General features: G+C 44.7%; 1 long non-coding RNA gene across 2 annotated transcripts in view; it reads right to left on the reverse strand.

The window, feature by feature from the left end:
- Nucleotides 1-11,046, reverse strand: part of LOC120364335 (uncharacterized) — a 47,778-nt gene extending 36,732 nt beyond the window's left edge. Inside the window, exons 1-4 of one of the 2 annotated variants that reach the window (XR_012517577.1) lie at nucleotides 10,234-11,046; nucleotides 7,076-7,262; nucleotides 5,133-5,246; nucleotides 1,861-5,022 (exon numbers count right to left, since the gene is read on the reverse strand). This is a non-coding gene — a long non-coding RNA (uncharacterized LOC120364335). Of the gene's footprint in view, nucleotides 1-1,860; nucleotides 5,023-5,132; nucleotides 5,247-7,075; nucleotides 7,263-10,233 lie in introns of those variants that run through there. The other variant, XR_012517578.1, reaches the window with a different exon arrangement.
- Nucleotides 11,047-11,437: the final 391 nt, after the last annotated feature.

The raw sequence follows: 11,437 nt of genomic DNA on the forward strand, positions 1-11,437 counted from the left end.
GTCCTTGCACTCAAGTATATTAGTCATCTGGACATTAATGTGTGCCCCACTGGGCTGAGTTCCCACTGTCATGTGTTTGGACCAAACCTTCTTTGGAATCTTTATTTTCACCTGGTTTTGGTTCATCTAACATTTTGAGTCCTGTATCCATGAACATATCTCTCTATTGTCCTCACATGTAAACACCGGCTTGAGATAATGGAGACATCTTGGGTGATGCAATTTTTGCTCCTTGAAAGTCTGAGTTGCTGTCCTGCTGTTCAGTTGCATTTGGTGCCCTGAGTACAGACTATGATACTGATGTTCCCTCCCTCCCACTGAGGTTTCTCCCCCAACTTGAATGCCTGTAGGACTTCTTCTTGATCTTTGAAATGAGGAGAATACCTCAAGGTCATCCTTCCTACACCTCAGCCAGCCTTCATCTCAAGGACCAGTGGCTGTTGGCTCACTTTGATGTGCCACTGATGTCTTGTCTCATGGAACACTGGGCCCCCGAGTGAGGGGCCCTCTCATACCCAGCACACCTTTCCTTCCTCCTGCCTGTGACTCTTGGTGGGGTCCTTCGCCCCCATGAAACTCTTATTTCTGTTCTCCTCCCAAGTTCTCTGGGAATTAGAAGAAGAAACAGTGTTGCAACTTGGGCCCCTCCCTCTCATGCTATGTTCTCTGTCCGTTTTCCCAAATGGCCCTCTCCTGTTCAGAGCCATGGACACAAGCTGAGACCTGGAGTGGGGGTGATAATGGTTCATTAGTCAAGCCCAGCTTCTTCATATGGCCAGAATTGTGGCTGTTTCCCATTGATCACACTCCCTCCCCATATTGCTATCAAAACCCTCTTTATCCATTGCTGTGATCTGCCTCCTATATAGCCCCTAAGCCCTTTGAAACATGGCTTAGAATCCCAATTGTAGACAAGGTTGATATTATTTCTCACGGTGGTTCCAAGTCCCATAAATTAAAGGTTGTGGTGAGATGCTTGTACTGTGCCCTCTGAATGCCCAGTGAAGCTGTCCACAAAATGCCAGGCTCATAGAGGACCTCTAATTGGAATGGGAATCAGGAAAATGGGGTAGGAGACCAGGGACTTCAACAATGAATGGCTCTCTTAAAATGGCTCTTTCCTGATAAGACAATACATTGTCTGGTCCAGTCAGAACATCCCATTCAGCAAACTTCAGAAAGAAGTTATGAAATCTGATAATGGCTAAAATAGCTTTACTGGACTAATTTTACTTAAGAAAGCAATTACAAACTCTGAACAAACAGACAAACAGACACAGCAATATATTTTAAAGCATTGAAGTACAACCTATAATAGAAGCCAAAGAAGACTCAGTGTTTGAGGGCAGTCTACAGTCTCCATGACGTAGGGAAGACAGAACTCAAGCATAAAGTGTAGTCTAGTTGGTTAGAAGTATCATAAGGTGGCATTTGGGCTGCCAAAGTAGTTGGAAATTGAGGAAGGAAATCCCATGGAAGAAGGAGTCACAGAAGAGAGAGCCACAAATCTGGGTGTAAACTCCCCTCAAATCCTCAGTGATGTGTGTAAGGGAGATTTTAAAGAGGTTGGTGGGAAATTGAAGCTGGAAAAGCTTAATTAATATTTCAGCTGCTGTTCACAACGGAAGAGCCAGATTTGGAATTTAAGTCCTGCCAAGTTACAGGGGCTTGGTAAAAAAAAAAAAAAAGAAAAAGAAAAAAGAAAAAGTTTAAATAAGTCTCCACAAATTCAAGGTGATTATCTGGTAAATTAATTGTTTATTAGGAAAAAAAGTCAACAATTTTCACAGAAAGATAATAGAATCCAAATTCTGAACAATATCAAATAAACAATAAAAAGTTAGTAGATATATGAGGAAACTGAAAATATGTGAGCCATAGGCAAAAGAAAAGTAATCAATGTAAATATACTGTGATTTGACCTTCATTTTGGAATTAGCAGATAAATAATTTAAAACTTTGTTATGGACATACTCAAAGAATTATGAGAAAAGCAGACTATAAGGAGTGAATGGATGAAAGAATCCTCAACATAAAATGAGAAACTGTGGGAACCAAATAGATACTTTAATACTTAAGTGTAAGATATCTAAAATGAAAACGTCCCTGGATAGGGTTAGTAAAAGACTGATGATGACAGAAGAAAACATCAGTAAACTTGAAAACAGATTTTTTAAATGACCAAATTTGAAGAACAAGAGAGGAAAAATGTACAAAGAACGATGCCTCATGACCTGTGAAACATCAAGCAGTCTAATAAACTTGTAACTGGAGCCACAGAGGGACTGGAGATAGCAAATGGGGTAGACAAAATATTAGAAAAAAAGGTAGAAATTCTCCTAAATTTGGTGAAAACATAAATGTACAGATTTAAAGCCAGTGAACCCTAAGTAGAATAAACTCAAAGCAAGCCATTACAAGGCACACCACAAACTGTTTAAAGCTAAAGATAAAGAAAAAATCTTGTAGACAGCCTGAGAAAAATGGCTCATGATATCTTTGGAGAAAGTAATACAAATGATGGCTGACTTTTCAGCATAAATGATGGAAGCCAGAGGACAATGGAACTACGTCTTTGAAGTATTAAGAGAAAAACTGTCAACCCCAAATTCTCTCTTCATCCAAGTGACATGGACAATTCCTTGGAACACTCAAGTTACCAATGCTGACACTAGAAGTAACAGAAAATTTGAATAGGCCTATATATTACAGAAATTAAATTTATCAAAAACCTTCCCATAAAGTAAACTTCAGGCCCAGTTTCACTGTAAAATTTTCTCCAACATTAAAGAAAAAAAATTATCAATTTTACAGAAACACTTTCAGAAAACAGGACAGAAAAAGGGAAACACTTAAACTTATTTTTTGAGGCCAGGATAATCCTAAGACAAAACCAGGCAAAGACATTACAAACCAATATTCTTCCTGATCACAGGTGTAAAAATCCTTGAATAAATTTGGGAAATTGAATACAGGAATATTTAAAACTAATAATGTTTTAGGACCTGATGAGGTTTATCTCAGAAATGCAAAGTTAGTTTAACATTCAAAACCCCAGTTAATGCAATACAGCACAGTACCAGAAGAAAGAAAAATGTATGTTTATCTTAAGAAATACAGAAAAAAACATTTGACTGCACTCAACATTCGTTTATAATAAAAACTCTCAGAAACTGGCAGTAGAGAGAAACTTTCTCATAATGATAAAGGACATTGATGAAAAACTTACAGTCAACTTCACAGTTAATACTAAAGTATTGAGAATTTTACCCCTAATATCAGGAATCACACAAAAATCTGTTATTATGGCTGCTATTGAACATTGTACTGTAGGTCCTAGCCAGTGTCACAGGACAATCAAAAACAGAAAAGTTATAGAGATTGGAAGGAAAAAGTTAAAATAGTTTCTATTCACAGGCATTATAATTATCGACATGGAAAATCCTAAAAAAATTCAACAACAACAAAGAAATTATCTAGATATGCTAAGTAGATTTATGAAGTTCACAATAAAATTTAAAACTCTGATGACAGTAGTGTTAAAAATATAAAACACTTAGGAGTAAAGTTAGCGAGACACATTATACCAGGGTGCAGAATTATACCCTGTCATGGGTTGTGAGACTCAGAATTGTTAACAATGCTAATTATCTCCAAATTGATTAATTGCCATCTCAGTCAAAATCCCAGGAGTTGAGGGGGGACAAGATGGCCAACTAGACACAGCCAGAAAGAACGACTGAGGCAGACAGAATACCAAGTAGACTGGCACCCTCGGGGCCGATCATCTGGGAGAACGCATTGAGGGTGGCGGGAGAGGTGACCCAGATGCTGGGACTGCACAGAGGAGGAGCTGAAAACTCTGCCCAGGGTTGCCAACCTCCGGGTTGCATGCCAGGCCTTGATTGTCTACTAAGACAGGGTGAGTGGTGCCAACGTGGAACAACTCGCTCTTGCCACAGACCTCCAGGATTACAGCGACAGGAAACATCGTAATCCGCAGACATTTGAGCGGGCAGGGGGCGCTGCCAGGAAAGCAGGCAGAGACAGAAGCTGAATCTGCATGGAGACCAGGTGGGTTGGTGCAGGGGCTGCTGTAGCGGAGCATGGCCATTGGTGCCCATCCCCGAAGGTTCTTCATTTTCCTCTAGGTGACTCTGACCTGTGTGGCCTGCTGGACCTGGAGCGATCAGAGCTGTCTCCCACGGGACCAGGACAAGTCTGCTCTGCACAATCCCTTGTCTGCTTGCCCTTCCCAAAGTCCCTGCCTGGCTGTGCTAGCATGCAGCACAGCCTTAGCGACCCCGAAGGACCATTTTGCCAGCGGCTACCACCTCAGTGCTTTTCCCAGAAGCCCCTACCACCCCACCAGAGCTCTTTCACTGACAGCCTTCAACCAAAGTGTGTTTGCTCATGAGCCTGCCACTAACCCCTCCAAAGTAGGTTTGCCCATGGAACCCTGGCTGCTTGCTACTGAGCACTCCCTGCCCACAGTGCCCCCATTGCAGCACCTCCCACCCGTGGAGACCCTGCTGCCCCCACTGGGGCACTTCCCACCTATGGATACCCTGCCACCCCCACTGAAGCAATTCTGCTAATACTCTCCCACCAGAGCTCATACCACACCTCCAGAGCAGATTCACTGCAGTGCTCCTGCCATCTCCATCAGAGCATTTCCCACGGCACGGTGCCTCCACTGCCCCTGCCAGAGCAATTTTGCTGTCAGCCTCCCACAAGAGCACGTTTGCCTGTGATCCGGCTGCTGCCTCCACCAGAGAGCTTCTGCCCGAGGCATTCCTGCTGCCTCTGACGGAGGGCCATTGCCAGCAGTCTGGAAACACCTCAGCCACTCTAGCCCAGTCAGGGCTTAACCTCAAGGGACCAGAGGACAAAGCAACAAGCCTGGTCCCAGTCACCCAGGGTTAGAGGTCACTGACCAGGAGCGAGGGGCTGGACGTTGGCCCTCTGAAATCATCAGGAAATGAAGCTATTCAATTATACACAACTTGCGACACTCAAACCCTGAAGGACGATAAGAAACGTAAAAACAAAAAGGCTCAGCCAAAGAATGGCAACTTCAAAGGATAAAAGAACACCAGCCCACACAGATGAGAAAGCCAGAGTCTTCTCACCTTCGAGCGATCATAGCTCCCCAGCGATGCTCCTTAACCAGACGAAAATGACAGAAAGGTCAGACGTAGATCCAGGATCTGGACATCCAGGAAACGTGGAGATATGGAGGAAAGCTGAACCCAGTCCAAGGAGAGCAGTGAACGGTCCAAGGGGTGAAAGATCACATAAACATTTTAAGAAAGAACCAAACCGAACAAAAAAAATTCACAGCCGGGCGCGGTGGCTCACGCCTGTCATCCCAGCACGTTGGGAAGCCGAGGCGGGTGGATCACGAGGTCAAGAGATCGAGACCATCCTCGTCAACATGGTGAAACCCCGTCTCTACTAAAAATACAAAAATCAGCTGGGCATGGTGGCGCGTGCCTGTCATCCCAGCTACTCAGGAGGCTGAGGCAGGAGAATTTCCTGAACCCAGGAGGCGGAGGTTGCGGTGAGCCGAGATCGCGCCATTGCACTCCAGCCTGGGTAACAAGAGCGAAAGTCTGTCTCATTTAAAAAAAAAAAAATGCTACAGGAATTTCAAAATGCAGCTAGAAGCATTAACAACAGAACAGATCAAACTAAAAAAAAGAATCTCAGGGCTTGAATTCTGCATCTTCAAAGCAACAACACAGACAGGCACAAAATTTAAAAACATTAAAAAGTAAACAAAACCTTTGAGATGGAGAAATATAGCACATTGTGAACGGAACAAACCTACAGCTCCTTGGCATTCCTGAAAGGGAAGGAGAGTGAGCAAGGATGCTGGAAAACACATTTGAGGATACAGTTCATGAACATCATCCTGATCTCACTAGAGAGGTCTACATGCAAATTCAAGAAATTCACAGAGCCTCTGTTAGATGCTATACAAGACAACCATTCCCAAGACACATAGTCTTCAGATTCTCTAAGGTCAATGTGAATGAAAATCATCTTAGGTAGCTAGAGAGAAGGGGAAGGGAAACCCGTCAGGCTAATAGCAGACTTTCCAGCAGAAACCTTACAAACCAAGAAGGATTGGGATTCTATTTTTAACAACCTTAAAGAAAAAAAAATTCAAACCAAGAATTTTACATCCCACCAAAACAAGCTTCACAAGTGAAGGAGAAACATCATTTTCAGACAAGCAAATGCTAAGGGAATTATTGCCACTAGACCTGCATTACAAGAGGTCCTAAAGGAAGCGCTAAACATGGAAATGGAAGAACGGCACCTGCCACCACAAACACACTCAAGTACGCGGCCCGTTCACACTGGGAAGCAGCTATACAGTCCAGTCTACATAACAACCTGCTGATAGCGTGAGGGCAGCACCCAATCCTCACCTAAAATACTGAGTTGCTTTTCGGTGTTAGATAAGACAGATTTTAAACCAGCAATTCTAAAAAATGACAAAGAAGAGCAGTACAAAACGATGAAGCATTCAATTCAATAAGAAGACTTGACTGTCCTAAATATATACACATCCAATGTTGAAGCAATCGGATTCATAAAACAAGTGCTCGGAAATGTGTGGAGAGTTAGAGTGCCACACAATCATAGTGGGAGATTTCAACACCCCACTGACAGCATTAGATAGATCATCAAGGCAAAAAAAAAAAAAAAAAAAAAACTAACAAAGATCGAAGGATTTAAAGTAGATACTGGACCAATGGTACCTGATGGACATCTGTACACACTCCGCCAAACCGCAGAATACACGTTCTTTCCACCTGCACATGGCACATACCCTTAGGTTGACCACAGGCTTGGCCATAAACCAAGTCTTAATAAATTTAGCCAAATATAAATCGTACCAACCACATTCTTGGACCATAGTACAGTAAATGTATAAATCAATACCAAAACGATCTATCAAAACCATGCGATTAAATGCAATTTAAACAACCTGCTCCATTTAGGTAAAGAACAGAAATTTTAAAAATTCTTTTAAACGAATGAAAACAGAGACACAACATACCGGAATCTTTGGGGTGCAGCTAAAGCAGTGTTGAGGAGAGTTTAGAGTGCTGAATGACTACATCAAGAAATCAGAACGATATCAAATTAACAACGGGATGTCGCTCCTGGAGGATCTACGGAGACGAGAGCAAGCCAGTCCCAAAGCTTCCGCCGTTTGCCGTTCCTTCGGCGGCACCTTGCTTCTGCTGGAAAGGAAACAGCCAAATTGAGAGCTGAACTGAACAAGATGGAAACAAAAAAATCCGTAAAAAAGATTAATGAAACAAAAAAAAAGTTCTTTGAAAGATTAAATAGATTTGATAGATTACTATCTAGATTAATAAAGAAAAAAGACAGAAGATCCAAATAAACACAGAAATACAAAAAACATTCGGAGACTATTATGGCCATTGCTATGTGCACCAACTAGAAAACCTAGAAGCAATGGACAAATTGCTGGAAAACCACAGGAATCAGGAGGAAAAGGAAATCCTGAGCAAACCAATAATGAGTTCCAAAACGAAACCAGTGATTAAAAAAACCTCCCAACTCCCCCCACCCAAAGAGCCCCAGACCAGGTGACTTCACAGCTGAATTCGACTAGACTTACAGAGAAGAGCTAGTACCAATCCTACTGAAATCATTTCAAAAAGTAGAGAAGGGATTCCGTCCTAACTCATTCTACGGAGCCAGCATCTTTCTGAAAGCAAAACCTTGCGAAAACACAACAAAACAAGAAAATTTAAGGCCAATATTCATGGTCAACATAGACACAAAAATCTTTAACAAAATACTAGCAAATGTAACCCAGAAGCACATCACACAGTTAAATTACTATAATCAAGTTGGCTTTATTCCTGGGATGCAAGGCCGGTTCAACACGTGGAAATCAATACATGTGATTCACCACATAAACAGAATTAAAAACAAAACCCACATGATCATCTCAATAGTTGCAGAAAAGGAATTTGATAAAATTCAACATTTCTTCATGTTAAAAACTCTCAACAAATTAGGCATTGAAGGAACACAGCTCAAGACAATAAGAGCCACCCATGATAAACCCACAGCCAACCTCTTCCTGAACAGGCAAAGCTGGAAGCATTCTCCTTGAGAACTGGAACAAGGCGAGGAGGCCCACTCTCATCACTCCTGTTCAAAACGGGACTGGAGGTTCTAGCTAGAGCAATCAGGCAACAGAAAGAAATTCAAGGCATTCAAATGGGAAGAGAGAAAGTCAAACGATCTCTCTTTATAGATGATATGATTCTATGCCTAGAAAACCTGATAGACTCTGCCACGAGGCTCCCAGACCTTATAAATGACTTCAGGTCAAGTTTCATAATACAAAATTAATGCACAAAAATCAGTAGCTTTCCTAGATACCAATAATCTCCAAGCTGAGAACCAAATCAAGAATGCAATCCCTTTTAGGATAGACACAAAAAGAATAAAATACCTTGGAATACAACTTCCCAAAAAGGTGAAAGATCTCTACAATGAGAATTATAAAACACTGCTGAAAGAAATCAGAGACCATACAAATAAGAATATTATTCCATGCTCATGTTTAGGAAGAATCAATATTGTTAAATTGGCCACACTGCCCAAAGCAATTACAGACTCAATGCTATTCCTATCACACTACCAACATAATTTTCCACAGAATTAGAAAAAAAACAAGTTTAAAATTTATATGGGACCCAAACAGATCCCGAATCACCAAAGCAATCCTAAGAAAAAGGAACGAAGCTGAAGACATCACACCACCCAACTTTAAACTGTACCACTAGGCGCCAGTAACCAAAAGCTCACGGTACTGGTACAAAAACAGACAAACAGACCAGTGGAATAGGTTAGAGAACGCGGAAATGAAACCACACACCTACAAAGCATCTGCTGGTTGTAGGAAAGAATTCCCTCTTCAATAAACCATGCCGGGATAAGTGACTAGCGATACACAGAAGATTGAAGCTGGACTCTGCCTTTCACCATAAACAAAATTAACTCAAGATGGATGAAAGACTGAACTATAAGATCCCAAGCAGGAAAAACCGTAGAAGAAAACCTAGGAAATAGCATATGAACGTCGGCCTTGGCTGATTTATGACTAATTCTCAAAAGCAATTGCAACAAAGCCAAAAGTCTGTAAGTGGGACCCGATCAAACTGAAGAGTTTCTGCACAGAAAAAAATATTAACAGAGTAAACAGATGACCTACAGAATGGGAGAAAACATTTGCAAACCATGTATCCAACCAAGGTCTAATTGCAGAACCTATAAAAATATAACAATTCAACAAACAAAAACCCAATATGCTGATTAAAAAACAGGCAAAAGACATGAACAGACACTTCTCAAAAGAAGACATATATGGTTGGGTGCGGTGGCTCACGCCTGTAATCCTAGCACTTTGGGAGACCGAGATGGGTGGATCACCTGAGGTCAGGAGTTCAAGACCAGTCTGGCCATCATGGTGAAACCCCATCTTTGAAAAAAAAAAATTTAAAAATAAAAGAAGACATATATGTGGCCAACAAATACAGGAAAAAATGCTCATCACTGGCAATCTTTAGAGAAATGCAGAACAAAACCACACGAGGCTGCATGTCATTGCCGACAATGGCGACCTGACACGGCCCTGGGGCCTGTTTTATGGAAAGGCGCTTTGCCTCTTCCGTTTCATCCGGTCTTCACCCGGGTACCGGCTCCAGTGCCGCTTCCAGCATCAAGTTCCATTCCCGCCTCGGAAGCAGCCAGCCAGAGCGGTGCTCTCTGTAATTCTGTTTCTGTGAAGTCTGAGAAAGGCAAAACTCACGGATGCTGATGGAAATCAGGAAAAGGTTTGCCTGTAGGGGTGGAGACGGGCTGGAATTGGGCAGGAGAGAAGTTTCTGGAGCCCTGGTAATGCTTGTGCTGCTGGTCCTGGGGTAATAGTTACCGGGACTCATCAGATTGTGTCTCTGAGCACATGTGCCTTCTGCCCTAGTAAAATGTCGTTCCAAACAGTGGTAATAACGAGTCACCTGTACGTGCAGCCTTGTCTCGGTGCAGTCAGACAGGGCTCACTGGGACGTTCGTGCCAGTCACAGCCCCGAAGTCTTACTCCACGGCCAGGTCAGCAGCTGCTCCATGCCCACCCCAGGGTCTGCATTTGCTGCTGTCTGTGTAACTCACCCCAAGGAAGCTCTGGAGAACCGAGTGGGAGCTGCCTTTTCTGCCAGGTTCAAAAGGCCCTTCACGGTCTCTCCACGGTCACGTTCACGGCGGTGGAAAACGCCGCACGGGCCCTGGGCCATCTTCCGGTTTAATGGAGTCTTGAACAGACACCTGACGTGAAGAGCCCACTGTGCCCAGCACCTGATTTATGAGGTGGAGGCTGCAGGCCACCAACGGCCACACTTTGATCCAAAGAAGACCAGAGGAGGGGGTGACCAGAGGCAGGTCCAGGTCGGGCTTCATTCAGGAGCAGCAGCGCCCGTGCAGCCGAGCCCCTTGTGGGGACTCATCTCCGGGCTGCTGGCTCCACACCGCCCGGCCGTGGTCACGGTGGTCACAGTTACTCCTCCAGAAGGCTCTGTGGCCCCCAGGAAGGGCTTCGGCAGGAGGACTCAGCCTCCCGTGTGGGCTCAGACCCTGGAAAAAGGAACCAGCCTGATGAGCCTCCAGGCAGGAATGTGACAGCCGACGTCTGGACACCCCATCTCTGGGACGTCACCTAGGGTCATCCCAGGTGGTAGTGTGGCCCCTGCAGCTCTGCCCAGCCTGGCAGGGTGAGAAAGGGGTCTAGGTGGACCCCCAGTCTAGCTAGCCTGGGCCAGGGAGGGCACCAGCCACTGTCCACCCCCAAGTCATGGGGGTGTGACGGGCCACCCACCTTCTGCTGGGGCTCCGAGGGTTCCAGCAGGCCCCGCGTGCAGCGAGCAGTGTGGGGGTGGCTGCCTGCACCACAGCACCCGCACGGCCGTTCTCTGCAGCCCTGCCGGCCTCTCTAGGCCCTGCCCCTCCTCCGAGCGCTCATTTCTGTGCTAAAATTATCTGGCAGATTCACTTCCACGCCAGCCTCAGAGGAAAGGCCTGCAGCTCCTCCAGCAGGAGGCTTTGTCAGCTCGGGGTTTCCTGAAACCTGGGTTCCCGGCCTCCGACACGGGAGGTGCCTCCGAGGGCTCCTGGCCCTGGGAGCTGGGGCAGCCCTGACGGAGCCCCCTTAAGCGGGACCCTCGCTGGGCTGTGGAAAACTTCCCAGGGGGTGCCCGGCTCAGGCAGGAAGTCCTGGCAGAGGGGTCCTGGGGGCTTCTGGGAGTGGCTGACTCAGGCGTGTAGACCACAGAAGGGGAGAGGTGGGGGTACATTCTTGGGCCCGTGGAAGCCCCTCCCTGAC

The sequence above is a fragment of the Saimiri boliviensis genome, chromosome 5 (genome assembly GCF_048565385.1).
Source record: "Saimiri boliviensis isolate mSaiBol1 chromosome 5, mSaiBol1.pri, whole genome shotgun sequence".
Lineage (NCBI taxonomy): Eukaryota > Metazoa > Chordata > Mammalia > Primates > Cebidae > Saimiri > Saimiri boliviensis.